This window comes from Myotis lucifugus, unplaced genomic scaffold (assembly GCF_000147115.1).
Source record: "Myotis lucifugus unplaced genomic scaffold, Myoluc2.0 scaffold_184, whole genome shotgun sequence".
In the NCBI taxonomy this organism is placed as follows: Eukaryota; Metazoa; Chordata; class Mammalia; order Chiroptera; family Vespertilionidae; genus Myotis; species Myotis lucifugus.
The window spans coordinates 830228-850132 of NW_005871232.1; positions in this window are offsets into that span (position 1 = coordinate 830228).

The following is a 19905-nucleotide window of genomic DNA, read 5'->3' on the forward strand; positions in this document are numbered from 1 at the left end:
AAATTAGGATTTTTGGTTCGATCCCAGGTTTCGGCACCAAAAAAATAAAATAAAAAATTAGGATTTTTAGGTACAAGTGACAGAAATCAAACTCAATGTGACTAAAAGCAAAACACAAATTCATTTATTTACTTAACAGAGAATCCCAAGGACAGAATTCAGATACAGCTGAGTTCAGATGTTTACACAGTTTGAGAAATATGTATTTCTCTACCTCTCACTCCTTTTCTTTCCTGGTTTGATGTCAGTTTAGGTGGGGTCTCTGCAGGTGGAGATACCAATGGCCACCAGCAGCTCTATGCTTCCTTTCTGGGACTTGGGTACTTCTCCATGGGTCCAGCCAATGTCCCAGGACTGACTTGGTTTAGTCTAGCTTGGTTCATAAGTCTCTGAATGAGTAATTGTGGCTCTCACTGGCCAGGCCTCTCCAGGGGCATGTACGTAGGTTCCCACAGCATATGTGGTAAGAACAGGTAAGATGCCCAAAGGAAAACAGATGTTGTTGCCTAAAGGAAAGGGCATGGATGCCTGACAGAAAACAAACAAACCCAAGAGATAATTATAATCCTTCTCTATTGTTCTGTCCTAAATTGCCTTAGCTCAGGCCATAAAGGATAACTTCAAGGGAGGATCATATTGGCCACTATGAGCTCCTGAACAACCATTGGCTAGGGAACCTTTGCAAAGGTGAGGCTGGCTTGGCACATTCTGACTAGAACAGAGGTGGCTGTGAAAGTCATTGTAATCAACAGGGCTCCTCTGACTTTTTTTGAGATGTTCACTGTGTGAAGGCCTTAAATCACCCAAATATTGTAAAGGTATACGAGGTGATTGACACCGAGGAAGTGTACTTCCCCATGGAGCATGTGAGCAAAGGGGGACATGTTTGATTATCTACAGGACTGTTCTGAGAAGGAGGCCCAAGGCATTTTCCAGCAGTTGGTGTCCACTGTGTAGTACTGCCACCAGAGGGGCATTGTCCACAGGGACCTGAAGCCAGAGAACTGAATATCAAACTTGCAGATTTTGGCCTCAGCACTGAGTTTATCACCCACAAGCTAAGCATCGCAGCCTCCCTGATGCCCTCCCAGAGCCCTCCCTAATGCCTTCGTGGGCCACAACTAGGAAGGCCCTGCAGTAGACAGGAGAGCTTGGTTCTGCATAAGATGGTCACTGGGAACCTTGCTTTTCATGGGAGATGACTTCTGGGACTACAGCAACAGATACTGAGTGGGCACTACCACATCCCCTATTTCATGTCTTATGAATGCCATAAACTGTTAAAAAATTAGTAAGTCTCGACCTCAGCGACAGAGGAACTCTAGAAGAATTAATGAGGTACCCATGGCTAAACATGGGCCAGGCGGAGGAACTGAGGCCTTACAGTGAGTCACTCTGTGACATCATGGACCCCAGGTGATCAAGGGAATGATGAACCTGGGGTTTGAGTGGGACCAGATCCAGGACTCAATAGACAGAAGGCATGACAGAGTAATGGCCATGTACCTGATACCAAGAACCGAAACCTAGGTGGAGGGCTGCCCCATCACCATGAGATCCTTCCTTTCCCTTCCCTAGACTTCAACAGCCATTGTCCTTCCCTAACCTGGAAGGTTCAGTCATCAGGGCAGAGAGCCTGCCAGTCCCCCAATCATCCTGGAATCAAGGACTACCACTCCCAGCCCAGTCCACCCAGTGTGGCCTGGGGGCCTTCCCCTCCACACACTGCACCAGCAGCAGCTGCAGCGGTGAATTCCCAGAGCGAGCCAACAATGAACACTCCTTCAACACCGGGCAGCCACTCTGTATTAAGACGTAAATGCTGTACGCTATCCACCAAGAAAGAGCATGGCAAATGGACCCAAGTGTAATGTTTTAAGTTGTGGATGGCAAGGGAGGGCCACAAAGACTCCCGGAAGGGCAATCTGCACACTCCCTGCATTTTAAATGTGAACACGCTGATGTTGAGCTCTAGGAGGTCGGCAACATGATGCAGGAGATCGGCCAGAGCCTGGGCACAAACAGCTGTGGGTGGGAGCCGGGCAAGAAGTCCACGCTGTGTGTGAGGAACCCCCAGGAGAAAGAACTTGGTCCGGAAGATGATGGAGGCACGCAAACTGCCTCAGCATTCTCTGCACACAATTCCAATCAGGAGGGTCCCCCGCACCTCTGTGGCCTGCAGATGCGTTCTACCCAGATCCCTGGTGAGTTTGGAGGCTGCCTGGAGGCCCCTGGGGACAAGAGGAGAGGCTGCTGTTGCTAGAGGCCCACCCCTCTGCCCCCACGTGGCTGAAACGTCAGAGACTTTTTTCCTGGGGCCTTTCTCCCCATCCCCGCTCTTCTTTTCTTCCATGTTTGTGGGGTAGGGGGACAGTTCTTATTAAAGTACTGGGTTCTTCTGAATCTTGGAATAAACTGGGTACTCCAGGAAGATGTATCCGATACCTCTTCTATATTCTTTCTGCACAGAACTGGGGCTGTGCACCTTCCAGTTTGAGAAGCATGTAGTGATGTAGTACATGGACTTAATCAGAACGACTAGTGGAGAAATGACGAGAGAGTTTTCACTGGAACTCCCAAAGCAATGAAGGTGATGAGCCGTCAGGTTCTCAGAGGAAGGGACATGCCATACCGTGCAGGGTCCCACAGGGAAGCCCCAGGATCCATCAGGAGGCAGAGGGCGCTGGGAGAGGTTTTCCTTCCTGGGACTCGGGGCGGTCAGCAGGACTCATCTCTCCTCAGCTCTCAGCTTTGCTCACCTCCCTGTGTGCTGGGGGCTTCCTAGCGGGGCTCTCTGTGAAGGCAAGATGGCCACCAACAGCCTCAGGCTGATGTCATCCCAACAGTAATAGAACTCCTCTTGCCCCGTGATTCCAACACTCAGGGCTGCACCTGGGACCCATGTGTCTTTTCTGTGTTGCACTCCTAGCACACACATTCTGTGTTCTGAGTATGTTAGCCTTGTGACTTGGGCATTTTTCGGTGCTGCTACAGTTCTCATACCTTCATTTGTAAAGGCTTGGTAATGAGCCATAGACGTGCCGTCTGTGTACAATTTAGGAAAAATCGTCAAAGAGAGGAGAGAAAATGGACACAGATATTGGGTAGATGGTTATTTGCCTGTAGAGAATGTTAGTGCATAATTCAAAAGCAAGAAGCAACTAAATACTGCAAAGAAGTAAAAATTAGTTTAAATGGTCGAGGAGCATGGTATTCTTAGGCTGTTTTCCATGTCATTTTCTCTTGGCCATTCTTCCCATTTAATTATTTAACGCTTTTGTATTGCCTTTATATCGTAAAGGAAAATTGCCATTGAGATACAGTTGCTGGGTCTCTCCTGGACTTTTTTTTCTTTTTATACTCCAAGAAAATAAGTATGGGTACTTGCAGCTGTGATTAAGGTATTTATTTACTAATAATCACTAGTATTTGAGTTATTTGAACTAGAAACTGCTATAAATTTAACTTCTTGGATCTTTTTTTTGAGTGCCCACGGTATACCACCGTATAGCTATCAAGGTGTGCAATCACTTTACTTTTTCATTTGGAAAGTTACTGAAACAAATAAATGCAGATGAAAATGTATTTTCTGGTAGTAGAGGGCAGGAAACGAATGTCTATTCATATGAATATTTTAATAAGTATCAGGTGCCCTGTGAACCCCAGCATATATAGCAGGAGGCTGCGAGATGCAGCAAGCTAAGTCACATGTCAAGGTCACACAGCACCTCATCACCTGAGCTGGATTTCAAAGCCAGATATGCCTGACCCCATGCCAAGTGCACTCTGTTCTATGCGCTTAAAAATGTAATGGGAATTCATGTGTGTAGCACCGTTTTAGAGGCCTCAAAGAGCAGTAGTATAATGGAGGAGTTTGGGGGAGCCCCAGTAATTCTTTAGAGAGGAGTATCCTGTCAGAGGAATGTGGGTTTCTTTTTTATTTCTAACATTTTTTTTCTGAGCTATGTTGTGTTACTAAACAGAGCTGCGTCGTGGCCTAAGGGCCTCTTGTCAGCCTCCCCCTCCGAGAAATGTGCTTTTACAGTGGTTCTCAACCTTCCTAATGCTGCGACCCTTTAATACAGTTCCTCATGTTGTGGTGACCCCCAATTTCATTGTTACAAATTGTACATAATTAAAGCATAGTGATTAATCACAAAAACAATATGTAATTATATATGTGTTTTCCGATGGTCTTAGGCGACCCCTGTGAAAGGGTCGTTCGACCCCCAAAGGGGTCTCGACCCACAGGTTGAGAACCGCTGTTTTAGAACATTGTTTGCAGCCTGCCTGGGAACACGTGTAAACGCCTCTATGTGAAGTCTTCGGAGAGGAAATAGGGATGGACCTTCTTTGCAGTTTATGAAGTTCCACTTGATGTACTGTTATTCTCCCACACTTTCTTGATATAAAATATTATACTAATCATAAGATAATACAAATTTAAATGCCTTATCCCTTCCTTAAGGCTCATGGAGGCAGTCTTTAACAACCACACCAGTAGCTAACATTGATGTAAATGCTTAATATGGGCAGATTTTAATATGCTTTGTGATATAACATGGATTACTTCATTTCATTTTCTTTCTTTTTGTGTTTTTTTTTGTTAATCCTCACCCAGGAATATTTTTCCATTGACTTTTAGACAGAGTGGAAGGGAGGGGGAGAGACAGAGAGAGAAACATCGAAGTGAGAGAGACACATTTCTGATTGCCTCCCGCAGGCACCATGCACCCTGGTCAGGGCCAGGGGTCTAGCCTGAAACCGAGATACATGCTCTTGACCATAATTGAACCCGGGACCCTTCAGTCCACAGGCCGATGCTCTATCCACTGAGCCAAATCGGCTAGGGCCCATTTCTTTTTCTTGATAAGTCCATGAGGGTAGGAATTGAGATTGGAAAGATCAATAAAAACACTCTTTTTCTCCCTCAGTTCAAAAACCCATTTAGAGGTAGAAATAGGTATCAAACTGCCACCTTAAGTGCTAATAATACTGATAATTGGGGAACGAGGCTTAGAACTACCAGCCAAGTAGGAATGCAGTACTTTCCCCATAAAAAAGACAGATAGCCAGTCGCAGTCCCTCACAGCCCCAAACAACCACTTGCAAGGGCACCTGCCCCCATTTCATTTCCGGCGTGGAAGAACTGGGAAGGATGAGCGCCCTCTAACAGACAGATCCCAAGTGGAAAAAAGGGAAGAGAAGGGCTGGGCTGAGCCTGCGCAGGTGTTGCTCCCAAACTCATGAGTCAGAAAACAAACTCTGCTTCCTATGGAAAATGGTGAGGAGGTAGGGAAAGGCCATGACACTAACTCTACTGAAGTTCCTGCCACGTGGAATCAATGGAAAGGAGGTCTTTGTCTCCGATTGTAGGTTCTAAAATGGATCTGTCCTACAGTTAAGGAAACCACTGAGACACTAAATAATAGCTTGCAATGAGTAAGTGGCCGAGGAGTCTAATAGGGCCGCTGTATACATGGCAGAGTCGGGATTGAACCAGGCCAGGTAGGACAGGCTCTGGCTTAGTTCACATGCAAAGCAATGGGAGATGTAAAAGGGAGGGCAGATGTGAGAGGGATACAAGCAGAAGTGATGAAAGTTGGACTCACCGGTTATGAAAGTTGGGGAGTTGTCAGAAGGGCTCAAAGTGTTCTAGCATGCCTAGTTGGAAAATAGCAAAATCATTTTATTTTATTATTATTTTTGCATATATTATTTCTTTGTTTTGTTTTTAATTAAATCTTTATTGTTCAGATTATTACATTGGTTCCTCTTTTTCCCCACCATAACTCCCCTCCACCCAGTTCCCACCCCACCTTCCGCCCTCACTCCCCACCCACTGTCCTCATCCATAGGTGCACGATTATTGTCCAATCTCTTCCCGCACCCCCCACACCCCTTTCCCCCCCCCAAGAATAGTCAGTCCATTCCCTTTCTATGTCCCTAATACTATTACAATCACCAGTTCATACTGTTCATCAGATTATTTATTCACTTGATTTTTAGATTCACTTGTTGATAGATGTGTATTTGTTGTTCATAGTTTGTATCTTTACCTTTTTCTTCTTCCTCTTCTTAAAGGATACCTTTCAGCATTTCATATAATACTGGTTTGGTGGTGATGAACTCCTTTAGCTTTTTCTTATCTGTGAAGCTCTTTATCTGACCTTCACTTCTGAATGATAGCTTTGCTGGATAAAGTAATCTTGGTTGTAGGTTCTTGGTATTCATCACTTTGAATATTTCTTGCCACTCCCTTCTGGCCTGCAAAGTTTCTGTTGAGAAATCAGCTGACAGTCGTATGGGTACTCCCTTGTAGGTAACTGATTTTCTTTCTCTTGCTGCTTTTAGGATTCTCTCTTTGTCTTTTGCTCTTGGCATTTTAATTATGATGTGTCTTGGTGTGGTCCTCTTTGGATTCCTTTTGTTTGGGGTTCTCTGCGCTTCCTGGACTTGTAAGTCTATTTCTTTCACCAGGTAGGGGAAGTTTTCTGTCATTATTTCTTCAAATAGGTTTTCAATATCTTGCTCTCTCTCTTCTTCTGGCACCCCTATAATTCAGATGTTGGTACGCTTGAAGCTGTCCCAAGGCTCCTTACACTATCTTCGTATTTTTGGATTCTTTTTTCATTTTGCTTTTCCGGTTGGGTGTTTTTTGCTTCTTCGTATTTCAAATCTTTGACTTGATTCTTGCGCTCCTCTGGTCTGCTGTTGGGAGTCTGTATAATGTTCTTTATTTCAGTCAGTGTATGCTTAATTTCTAGTTGGTCCTTTATCACAACATCGAGGGTCTCACTAGATTTCTTGAGGATCTCACTACATTTATCGGCAGTCTCACCAGTCTTTTCAAGGGTCTTACTAAATTTATCGGCGGCTTCTAGACAGTTCTTTAAAGACCTTCAAAGTGTGGTTTTGAACTCTATATCCAGCAGTTTGCTTTCCTCCATTTCTGTCATTTGTGTCCTGTTTCTTTGTCTCGGCATTTTTTATGCTTCGCTGTGTCGATAGAATGCCTTTCTGTGCTAAGTGTCCCAGTTACCTGAGGTAGACACTCTTGGTGCACCCCCTTGTGGGCTTTGTGCACAGTCTTGTTGTAGTTAAGCCTTGATTGTTGTAGTTATCACTGTGAGGAATTGACCTCCAGGCCAATTGGCTGTGAGAATCAGCTGTGTCTGCGGTGGGAGAACTTCTGTGCTGGAGACACCCCTCTGGGGCTAGACTTGCTTCAATGGGGCTTTGGTGCTCACTGAGTCTGCCCCCTGAGTGTGTCCTTTATGGTTCCACGGAGCTGCATACTGGATGGTCCCACTCTGACCTCTGGGTTTCCTGGCTCCTGGATCTCTAGGGAGGTGCTAATCTAGCCTTTGCCTGAGGCTATCAAGCAAAAGCCTCCCTGCAGGGCTTGGGCAGGGTGGGTCCCACAGGATCAACAGGGCGGGGCTGGTAGTTATGGCTGCTCTCAGTCTTGCCCTCAGAGGCTCTGCTTCTCAGTGTCTGGGTAATCACTGCAAACCCCTCGGAGAGAAAGCTGCCCTCGGGTTCCGACCGATGCCAGACAGTCCCGCTTCTCCCGTATGAGTCTGGGTCCCTAGAGACTTGCCCAGAACTGGAGCTCAGAGCCTGAGACTCCCTCCCAATTGAAAACAACAACCGCGCCCTCAGCCGCCAGCCCGTTCCGCATGCACCTCCTCACCTTAGTATTTTACTTCCGCACTGCGCCTCCTCTGAGTCTTGGTATGCTTTTCTCTTTCCTTCTAGTTGTAGAATTTCCACTCAGCCAGCCTTCCTGTGGTTCTGGATGATGTCCATTCCGTCTTTTAGTTGTATTTTTGAAGTGGTTGTTCGAGGCAGCAAACTCCAGTGTTTACCTATGCCACCATCTTGGTTTCTCTCCAACAAGATTATTTTAAAAAATTTGTTTCCAGGAGAGAATAACCAGTGTGCTCTTTTGGGCATGTGAGTTTGAGGTACCTTGAGGCTATTGGAAATCTGAGTCTGCAACTTAGAAGATTGGCAGCACAGGTGTAGATTTTGGAGTTGGCCATTTAAAGTGAGACCACAAAAAGAGGAGGTTGGTTTCATAATTGAGTTTTGTATTTGAAATATGCCCAAAGATTGGAGTTGGTAACCTTGAGCAACTTGATCTAGTTTAAAGGCAAGGCCTAGCATTGGCTTAGAACTTAACCTCATCTTTCTTTAAAAAAAAAAAAATATATATATATATATATATATATATATATATATATAATTGATTTCAGAGAGGAAGGGAAAGGGAGAGAGAGATAGAAACATCAATGATGAGAGAGAATCCCTGATTGGCTGCCTCCTGCATGCCCCCTCCTGGGAGGATCGAGCCCACAACCCCAGCATGTGCCCTTGGCCGGAATCAAATCTGGGACCCTTTAGTCCACAGGCTGACACTCTATCCACTGAGCCAAACCAGTTAGTTAACCTCATCTTTCAATCATAGCCCTAGTGCAATTGAGGGCAAGCTTACAGGTTACACTGGTGTGCAGGACAGTTCCTGTTTGCCCCTCCAAGGTCACTGTCCATCCCATTTCCACTCTGTTCTCAATCCAGTTGATCCATGCATGGGCTTCATCAACTAGGCTTCCTTGGGTTTAGACTTGATGGGACCTGGAAGGCAGGAGGAGTGTGAGGTTGATGTATTTATTTTTTTGCTTCCTTTATGGTTAGATCCTGTGGACTAGCTGCTCTCCTTTACCCAAGACTCTCTACAGTTATTCTGTAGAAAGTTCCAGTAGCTGTTCTCTCCCATAGCCTCTCAGGCCTAGAGGTGGTAGTAGTTTCAAGGACTCTGCTGACCTTGTTAGATTTTATTAACACAGTCCTTACCTTTATAAGTAGTATATTTGTTGAAGTTCCCAAGTTTCCTAGTTCCTACTGGGACCTGGAATAATTAATATACCTAGTAGACCAGAAGGAACTTATGTTTGCCAAGGCACTAGCCCTATCCTCAATGCACAGAGGGGTCTTCAAATCGGCAAGTCTCAGACCCAGGAGGAGGCAACAGAATTAGTACAGGGTGTCCAAATCCACAAATACATGCAGCATTTTCAGCGGACAGAATATCTTACACAGTTATCATTATTGTTCAAATGTTTTGTAAGTGCCTTACTGGTGCATAAAATAAAAAGGTGTATTTGAAAATAGTATGAAATTCATTTTAACTGCTGTCTTTATATATATTAACCAATAGGTAACTTGTATTAAAAATATAACTATTGCCATGTTTGGCTATGGAAATATTTAAAATGTGGGTGAATTTACACGCAAAGAAAATTAGGCAGAGTTCTGGATTAATATGGCAGAGTAAGTAAATACTGTGCTTGACTCCTCCCATGACCACGTAAAAATTACAATTAAATTATAGAACAATCCACCTGGAGAATCATCTGAAGACTAGCTGAACAGAAGTCCTATGACTAAGGATATAAAGAAGAGGCCACATGGAGTCTAGTAGGAGGGGCTGAGACGTGAAACAGGCTGGCCCCACACCCATGTGTGATGGTTGAGAATCAGGAGGGATATCTCAGCTGAGAAGGGAGGGGTGCAAGCCCCACACCAGAATCCTCAGCCTGGAGCACCAGTGTGAGGAAGAGGAGCCCTCACAACATCTGGGTGAGATGGAGGGCAGCTGGAACCCAGATGACCTCGTATAGGGCCAAGCACAGACTCATTGGCTCCAAGGCACTCACCCTGGGCTCTGATAGAGGACAGAGGCTTGGGAGGCACCAGGGACAGAGAGGGAGAAACTAAGTTGTGTGGCTTCAGGGTGAGGGCTGGAGGGACAGCCGCCATTGTCCCTGTGTTCAGCCCTCCTCCCATGCAGCCAATTTTGAATCTGCATTTACCTAGTGATCTTTACTTACTCCACCCTGTTGACGCCCCGAGACCCTGCCCACCCAACTCACACACCACCAGGGACTATTTCAATGTGAGGTAGCGGGCCTTGGCTCAAGCTATAGACTTTCAAAAAACAAAATAAAACAGAACTCTCAAAGGTCCGCACACTCTAGGCAGGTAGTGGTTGGCCTCGACGTGCCTGGTGACGTTTGCTTAGTAGCCCCAGACTCAGCACTGGTTCCAAATATAAATCCACATTAACCTGGTGAACCCACTCGCCCCACCCTGGTGACTTTCTGAGATGCTGCCTCACCCAATTCGCATACTGCCTGAGGCTCTTTCGGCGGTTGAGCCTTATGGGCAGTGGGCAGGCAGCGGCAGGCCTCCAGGTGCCTGGTGCCATTAGCCGAGCTGCACAGGCCTGGTACTGGTGGCAGCTGAACTTGGTTTGCAGTGTGGCCTCTCCCATGCAACTCCAGGTCCTGCACAGGCAGCTACAGACTGTGGATCACTGTGTAGCTCCTACCAGGTGGCCCTGGGCTGGTCACAGGCATCCAAATTGAAGTAAAACTGTCATTATTTGCAGTTGACATGATATCATATGTAGAGAACCCTAAAGATACCACAAGAAGACTATTAGAACTGATAAATGAATTCAGTCAAGTAGGAGGGTGCAAAATTAATATTCAGAAATCAGTTGCATTTTTATACACTGATAATGAACTATCACAAAGAAAAATGAAGAAAATGATCCCATTTACAATTGCATCAAAAAATAAAAAAATAAAATGTTTAGGAATAAATTTAACCAAGATGGTAAAAGACCTGTACTTGGGCCCTAACCGGTTTGGCTCAGTGGATAGAGCGTCGGCCTGCGGACTGAAGGGTCCCGGGTTCGATTCCGGTCAAGGCCATGTACCTTGGTTGCAGGCACATCCCCAGTAGGGGGTTTGCAGGAGGCAGCTGATTGATGTTTCTCTCTCATCAATGTTTCTGGCTCTCCATCCCTCTCCCTTCCTCTCTGTAAAAAATCAATAATATATATATATTTTTAAAAAGTACTTGTACTTGGGAAATTATAAGATGTTGAAAGAAATTGAATAAGATACAGATAAATGGAACATATACTATGCTCATATGATAAAAATAATTAACATTGTTAAAATGTCTGTACTAGCCAAAAGAAATATAAATTCAGTGAAATCCCTATCAAAATACCAACTTCATATTTCACAGAACTCAAACAAATAATCCAAAAATTTATATGGAACTGCAAAGGACCCTGAATACCCATAGCAATCTTGAGAAAGAATAACAAAGTTGTAAGTATCATGCTACCAGATATCAAACTAAACTATAAGGTTATAGTAATCAAAACAGCATGGTACTGGTATAAAACCAGACACATAGATTAATGGAACAGAATAGAAAGCCCAGACATAGATTCACGTCTATATGGTCAATTAAAATATGACACAGGAGGCAAGACTATACAGTGGGATAAAGGCAATCTATTCAATAAATGGTGTTGGGAAAATTAGATACATTCAAAACAATATTAACTAAACCACCTTTTTACAACATATACAAGAATAAACTAAAAATGGATTAAATACTCAAAACCATAATAATGCTAGAAGAAAACATAGGCAGTAAAAATATTCTCTTAGTAATATTTTTTTCTGATCTATCTCCTCGGGCAAGGGAAACAAAAGAAAAAAAATAAACAAATGGGACTAGATAAAACTAAAAAGTTTTTGCACAGCAAAGGAAACCATCAACAAAATGAAAGGCAACCTACTGACTGGGAGAAGATATTTGCCAATGGTACATTCAATAGGGGTTAATATTAAAAATTTATAAAGAACTCAGACAACTTAACACAAAGAAAGACGGACTGAAGGGAGGGAGGGAGGGAGAGAGGGAGGGAGGGAGGGAGGGAGGAAGGAAGGAAGGAAGGAAGGAAGGGAGGGAGGGAGGGAGGGAGGGAAAAAAATGGGCAGAGGACCTGAATAGATACTTCTCCAAAGAGGACATACAGATAGCTAATAGACATATGAAAAGATGCTCAATGTCACTAATCATCAGAGAAATGCAAATTAAAATCACAATGAGATATCACTTCACACCTACTAGAATGGTTATCATCAATAAGTGTTGGCAAGAATGTGGAGAAAAGGGAACCCTTGTGCACTGTTGGTGGAAATGCAGATTGGTGCAACCACTGTGGAAAACAGTGTGGAGGTTCCTCAAAAAATTAAAAATGGAGCTGCCTTATGACCCAGCAATTTCATTTCTGGATGTATATCTGAAGAAATTCAAAACACTAATTCAAAAGACTTTATGCACCCCTCCCTATGTTCACTGCAGCATTATTTACAATATCCAAGATATAGAAGCAACCCAAGTGCCCATCAATAGACAAGTTGATAAAGAAGATGTAGTGCATATGCACAAGAGAATATTACCCAGCCATAAAAAGAATGAAATCTTACCATTTGAGACAACATTGGATGGACATACCAGTAGAGGGTATTATGCTGAGTAAAATAAATCAGACAGAGAAAAACAAATACCATAGGATTTCAGTTATATGAGGAATGTAAAGAAAAATATATAGGAACATACGAAACAGACTCAGATACAGAGAACAGACTGATGGTTGGCAGAGGGGAGGGAGGTTGGGGAACTGGATGAAAAAGATGAAGGGATTAAGAAATACAAATTGGCAGTTACAGAGCAGTCACATGGATGTAAAGTACAGCATAAGGAATATAGTCAACACTGTAATAACTAGCATGGTGTCAGGTGGATACTAGAATTATCGGGAGATAATTTCATAAAATATATAGCTGTCTAACAACCACATTATATACCTGAAATGAACATAAAATAATATTGAATGTCAACTGTAACTGAAAAAAAGTTAGCAACTACTTCCAAGGCCTTTGTTGCTAAAAGTTCAGCAACCTTTTCCTTGGTCCCAAACTAGAAGGATGTGGAATGAACTGGACCCGTCCTAACTATTTCAACTATCAGGATAGAGACAAAGATGACCACCCACATCTTGAAAGAATTTTTATAAAATGTTTCTAACTTTTTCATTTCCAGGACGAAATTCAGGTCCTCGGTCTTGCACAGAAGAGTCCATCACATTCCCAGCTTTGGCAACACCTTGTCCTTTGTGTGACCCGCTGTGCGGCTCAAGCAGTGAGCAATGTCGATGGAGTGCAAAAATAAACATCTCTAAGGGCCTGTGGAATTTGACGGCCTGTGCACGTGGGGCAGACGGTGGGCTGTGTGCCAGGCCCTGCAGGTGAGCCCTCCAGCAGTCCACACTCGTTTTTAGCCACTTTGCAAACACGAGGAGAGAGGGCCAACCTGGCAGTGAAGCTCTGTTCCCAGGTTTGGCCTGGTCTGGGCCAGGGCCTGGCCAGGTCTCGGTGTACTCAGTGAGACTCCTTCCGGCGCTGTTACTCAGATGCTGGGAAGGCTGGCTCACCTGGTTTGACAGTGAATAAAAGGAACAAAGAAAGGCTGGGCAATTTCTTCCCTGCATTCCTCCTCAAGCTCCCTGGACCCCTTCCCTGTGTGATTTGGGAAATGGTCCGGCACTCGAGAATTGGAGGTTTCATTCACTAAATATTTATTGGCTGCCTGTTCTCTTTCGTGCCCTGTCCCAGGCACTGGAGACAAAGTGGCAATTAGCAGCATCACGGTGCCTGCCCTTAGGGGGCTCCCACTCTTCTCCCTCCACTCTCTCTCAGACTCCATTCTCCACAACACTCCGTGATGTGCGGGTTAACTGGAACCACTGGACAGACATATTTGACTTGTTATATCCTCCCATCTCAACAACGTGGCAGATTACACAGTGAGGGAAATGTGGTGTAGACAGGCGGCACTGCTTTTCAAGAAAAGGCTCTCTGTTGACTAACAAAAAGACTGAAATGCATCTCAGGCCCCACGTGTCTCCTCTGCAGCCCAGAAACCTCGAATACAACATAGTTGGACCTATTAGCTCCATATGGTATAAAAATGCAAAATTAGAGTTGTGCAACCCCACTGAGTTAGACACAAACATTTATCACCACACATTTTTTTTGAGTGCCGCCAGCTTTAGAGCGGACATTGTGCGGCGCTCTGCCTACATCCTATATTTTTTTTCAAAGTGGCTTCAGCTCAGGTCTACCACTTCTTTTACATGTACTTCCAACTCAGAGAGAAAAGAACTCTGTTACTGCCGAGAACGGTAGCAGGTGGCAAGCTCCTGGCTATGAATTGTACCGTCAACAAACGATTAGACTCAGAAGTACGCATTTTTCTGGCGTTGCCTAGGGTCAGTGGCTCTGTGGATGAGGAGCCTAGACGGTGGGAAAGAATCTTGCTTTCTACTCCCTCTGCCTCTTCTGTGAATCATGACTGGTACCTTTTCTCTCTCTCTGTAGACCAAATACCTTGTAAATCACTCTGCCATTTATTCTTGGTCTTATGTAAAGTATTCGTGTCCCCAAAGCCTCATACACAATGTAGAAACTTTGGCAGCCTCGTTAGCAAAGGTCAATGCTTCATTTCAGTTTAGTGCCCAAAGGTCCCTGACAAACATCCAAAAATTTGTTTGAAGTCAGTAATTATTTACTCCGCCGTTACCAGGATCTGTTAGAGGACTAAGCAGAAAGAAACAATGTTTTTAAAAAAGTGAAGCACTCATCTCCCTTTATTTAAGAATTATATATATACCAGAATGAGATGCAGAATTCAATTATATTTTAGTGGTTGGATGTCAAAATCCAATAAACTTGAGGCTGATTAGTAAAATGAAGAATTGCATGACGGGAACATGCTTGTTTTGCTTAGTTTTAGGTATCCTATCAACTCAATACAAGGCTTTTCCATATTTGTGTACCATCAGGTGGGTTAATTATTCACAGGAACGCTCAGGCTATAATTCTAGGGGCACTGCAGGCTGCTGTCCGGCCCCTGCATGTCTTCTGACATAAATCTGCTAAAGGACCTGTCTTGAAAGAAACTCAGAGGAGGTGGTTTGTGAGAAGTTACACCCCTGTGCTAACCTTGCGGGCTCCCCATCACAGGAATAGGTGCTTGAGCTCTGGCATTGCTTGGATGGCTTGTTGATGTGCCCAGTAACAATTTTGAAATCTGGAGGGCAGATGGGCCAGTGCCCTGTCCAAGGGCAGCCAGAGCTGTTCGTCTCCATTTGGATTCAGATGCAGCGATGTCAGGCGGGTCCCTTCACTTCTCTGAGCTTCAGCTTCATCATCGTGAAAGGGGGAAAGCAGTGCCCATCTCTGTGGCTGGTGAGGCTCCAGCCCAGCTATTCATGAGGAAGTATGAATAATACTACTGCGTACAGTTGCTTTCAGAGAAGTCGTCTCCCCACCCTGGAATCCTGGGAGGACGTTCCTTGTTCTGTGGTATTACCCAGGTTGACTCTAACTCACAACAGACCTTTGTTGCTTATGCTGTCACCATAGCCATGCTTGGGAGTGTTTTCCATCTTTCATTTGGACTTACTCCATTGCATTTTTTTTTTTGAGAGATCCTCACAAATTGGTTCTTAACTTATAAAACCTGGGAATGCCCAAGAGAGGCTGCTCAACTAAAACAAATGAAAATGGAATCGGGGAACAGCCGAGGCAAAGTAAAAATTAATGATGCTTAATATTTTTGTAAAGAAACAGAACATTTTATTTTGCCGGGGGTTTTTACCCACAGTGCGCCCTCTACGGAATAATTACCTGCCTTTCATTGTGCAGTCTTAATAAATGATGTGGTCATTTTTAGCCTTTGAGAAGCTATACAAAGAAGAAATGTGTGTTTAGATTTACACTGCAGGAGTAGAACTGAAATATCTGTTTAAGAAAGTTATGTGTAAAATGGGATTGAGTACCATTTTGAAAGTGAATCATAATTATACCAGCCTAGTTATATTTCTTTTTGCATATTCAGCCTATTCTTTGTGACAGTTACAAGTATACAACTTTTACGTGGTTTTGCATAGCTTCTCTTACAAGATACACACAATGTTAGAGACTTCTTTTTTGCTCTACCATTGCATCATAAATATTTTTCCATATTATAATATTATCTTCTTGTGTGTAATTTTAAACAATTGTATACTATTCCATTTGTTTAATGTGCCATAACTCTTTAAACACTTGCCAATTGTTGAGCACTTAAGTTGTTTCTATTTTATATATTGTTCATAATACAACTTTTTTTTTTTTGGTCTGGTCTATAGCATTGAGCTTCTCTTAAATTGTTTCCTTAGGATAACTTCTTAGAAATGAGATCATTGTTCTAAGACTATGAATAACTTTCTTTTTTTTTTTTAAATATATTTTATTGATTTTTTACAGAGAGGAAGGGAGAGAGACAGAGAGTTAGAAACATCGATGAGAGAGAAACATCGATCAGCTGCCTCCTGCACATCCCCCACTGGGGATGTGCCCGCAACCCAGGTACATGCCCTTGACCGGAATCGAACCCGGGACCCTTCAGTCCGCAGGCCGACGCTCTATCCACTGAGCCAAACCGGTTTCGGCTATGAATAACTTTCTAATTCTATTTCATCACACTGTTCAAAGGGCAGTTGCCCAGTGCTGCCTGTTTCAGCAGTCTTTAATAGCACTGGAAGCACTAAGCCAGGCTGGTCTCATACTGGACATTTATGGGTAGGTGGATTTAGAGTTTTGAGTTGGAAAATAGTTTATTTATTTATTTTATTTTTATTTTTTTTTAGGCATAGAGCATTTATTAATTTTACCATTAATTTTGAGGTGAGATGCAAGTTTTTAATAAATGTTCTTTATCAGGTTGAGGAATTTCCCCTCTACTTCTTAGCTTTCTGAAATGCTCACTGTAAATGAGTGTTAATTTTGTGAAATGTCTTTTTTTTTAACCTATTAAGATTATATAATTTTCCTACTTAATTCTGGAAGTAGGAAAATGGATTGATTTTCAAAGGTTAAATGAATCTTAAATCCTGGAAGAAAACATCACTAGGTCATGATGTATTATCTATTTTATATGTTACTAGGTTTGATTAGCTCATATTTTGTTAAAGATTTTGCTTCTATGCTCATTAGGCAATATCAGTTAATGGTGTTCCTTTCTTGTACTATGTTTGGTTTTATGAGGGCCCTCAGCCATTCTGCTTGGGGAAGGAATGATGGAGTAAAGGCAAGCTGTTCCTATTACCCACTTGAATTTCTCCAAACTATTTTATTTTTCTTCTTTGGTGTGCTGGAACTTTTCCTCTGAAAACCTGTACTTCTGGCTCTCTCATTTGTGGGTGATTGTCTAAGACAGTGTTTTCCAGGAGATCCCAGATTACAGCCAAGATGGGCTAGAGCTGGTTCATGAACCACTGCAGATCCCCAGGCAGGACTGAGTTATCTCTGCCTATTACCCAATGCATGGGTGGGTGAGACTCTTCCAGGGTCCCTCAGCCCCCTCAAATGCACTTTTGTCTATGTGTAGATGCCAAAATTTTGTTGTTGTGGGAGGGGAACAAATATGAGGGACATCTTATTCCACCATGATGCTGATAACACTGAATTTTTTACTCCAGGTACTTGTATATATCAATGCTAGAAGTCCCATTTTATTATTTAAAAGAAATATCTTCCAGTTTCCTTTAAATCCTCGAGTATAATTATAATAGGTGTTTTATAGTCCTTATCTGCTAATCCCATAATCCCTGTCGTTTTGGAATCTCTTTATTGCCCCCACCTCCCTTTCTTTTTCTGGTATCAGTCAAAGAATTGTGCCTCTTAGCATGTCTGGCAATTTTGGTTTGGATGCTGGACATTATGACTTTTCGTGGTTGAACGTTTGCATTTTGTTTTCTTCCTTTAAATATCCTTAAGTTTTGTTAGACAATGAAGTTCCTCCAGGATCTGCTTTATTTTTTTTGAGGTTTGCCTTCAGGCTTTGTTAGCACTTTTCACAGTGGCTTCTGCTCTAATTCTATTTAGTCCTGGTACTAAATAACTTATTAACTTATTACTTATTAACTGGTAATAAGTAAGGCATGACTCTTCTGGGGTCTCTAGTGAATGTCTTTTTTTTAATTTAGTCTTTTTTTTAAATTTTTTATTGCTTAAAGTATTACAAAGGGTATTACATATGTGTCCTTTTTTCCTCCGCCCTTGACAATCCCCTGGCCTCCCCTACCCCCCAGTGGCTTATGTCCATTGGTTATGCTTATATGCATGCATACAAGTCCTTCGGTTGATCTCTTACCCCCCTCTCTCCTGCCCCCCAACCCTCCCCGGCCTTCCCACTGCAGTTTGACAATCTGTTTGAGGCAGTTCTGCCTCTGTATCTATTATTGTTCAAAAGTTTATAATGGTCTCTATTATCCATGAATGAGTGAGATCATGTGGTATTTTTCCTTCATTGACTGGCTTATTTCACTTAGCATAATGCTCTCCAGTTCCATCCATGCTGTTGCAAATGGTAAGAGTTCCTTCTTTTTGACAGCAGCATAGTATTCCATCGTGTAGATGTACCACAGTTTTCAAATCCATTCATCTACTGATGGGCACTTAGGCTGTTTCCAGATCTTAGCTATGGTGAATTGTGCTGCTATGAACATATGGGTGCATATATCCTTTCTGATTGGTGTTTCTGGTTTCTTGGGATATATTCCTAGAAATTGGATCACAGGGTCAAATGGGAGTTCCATTTTTAGTTTTTTGAGGAAACTCCATACTGTCTTCCAAAGTGGCTGCACCAGTCTGCATTCCCACCAGCAGTGCACGAGTGTTCCTTTTTCTCCACATCCTCTCCAGCACTTGTCGTTTGTTGATTTGTTGATGATAGCCAGTCTGACAGGTGTGAGATGGTACCTCATTGTTGTTTTGATTTGCATCTCTCGGATGATTAGTGACTTTGAGCATGTTTTCCTATGTCTCTTGGCTTTCTGAATGTCCTCTTTTGAAAGGTGTCTATTTAGGTCCTTTGCCCATTTTTTGATTGGATTGTTTATCTTCCTTTTGTTAAGTTGTATGAGTTCCCTATAAATTTTGGAGATTAGGCCCTTATCAGATATGACACTGGCAAATATGTTTTCCCATGCAGTGGGTTTTCTCGTTGTTTTGTTGATGGTTTCTTTTGCTGTGCAGAAGCTTTTTATTTTGATGTAGTCCCATTTGTTCATTTTCTCTTTAGTTTCAAGTGCCCTAGGAGCTGTATCAGTGAAGAAATTGTTTCGGCATATGTCTGAGATTTTGTTGCCTTTGGATTCTTCTAGAATTTTTATGGTTTCCTGGCGTACATTTAAGTCCTTTATCCATTTTGAGTTTATTCTTGTGTATGGTGTAAGTTGGTGGTCTAGTTTCATTTTCTTGCATATATCTGTCCAATTTTCCCAACACCACTTATTGAAGAGACTATCTTGGCTCCATTGAATGTTCTTTCCTCCTGTGTCAAATATTAATTGAGCATATTGGTTCGGGCCGATTTCTGGATTCTCTATTCTATTCCATTGATCTATATGCCTGTTCTTGTGCCAGTACCAGGCAGTTTTGAGAACAGTGGCTTTGTAATACATCTTGATATCTGGTATTGAGATCCCACCTACTTTCTTCTTTCTCAGGATTGCTGCAGCTATTCTGGGTCTTTTTTTATTCCAGATGAATTTTTGGAGAGTTCGTTCTAGATCTGTGAAGTATGCCGTTGGTATTTTAATGGGAAGTGCGTTGAATTTATAGATTGCTTTGGGTAGTATGGACATTTTAATGATGTTGATTCTACCAATCCATGAACATGGTATGTTCTTCCATCTGTTTATGTCTTCCTCTATCTCTGTTTTCAACGTCCTATAGTTTTCTCAGTAGAGGTCTTTTACCTCTTTAGTTGTTTATTCCTAGGTAGCTTAATTTTTTGGTGCGATGGTAAATGGGATTGTTTTTATAATCTCTCTTTCTGAAAGTTCACTATTGGTGTATAGAAATGCCTCAGATTTCTTGGGGTTAATTTGTATCCTGCTACATTGCCAAATTCATG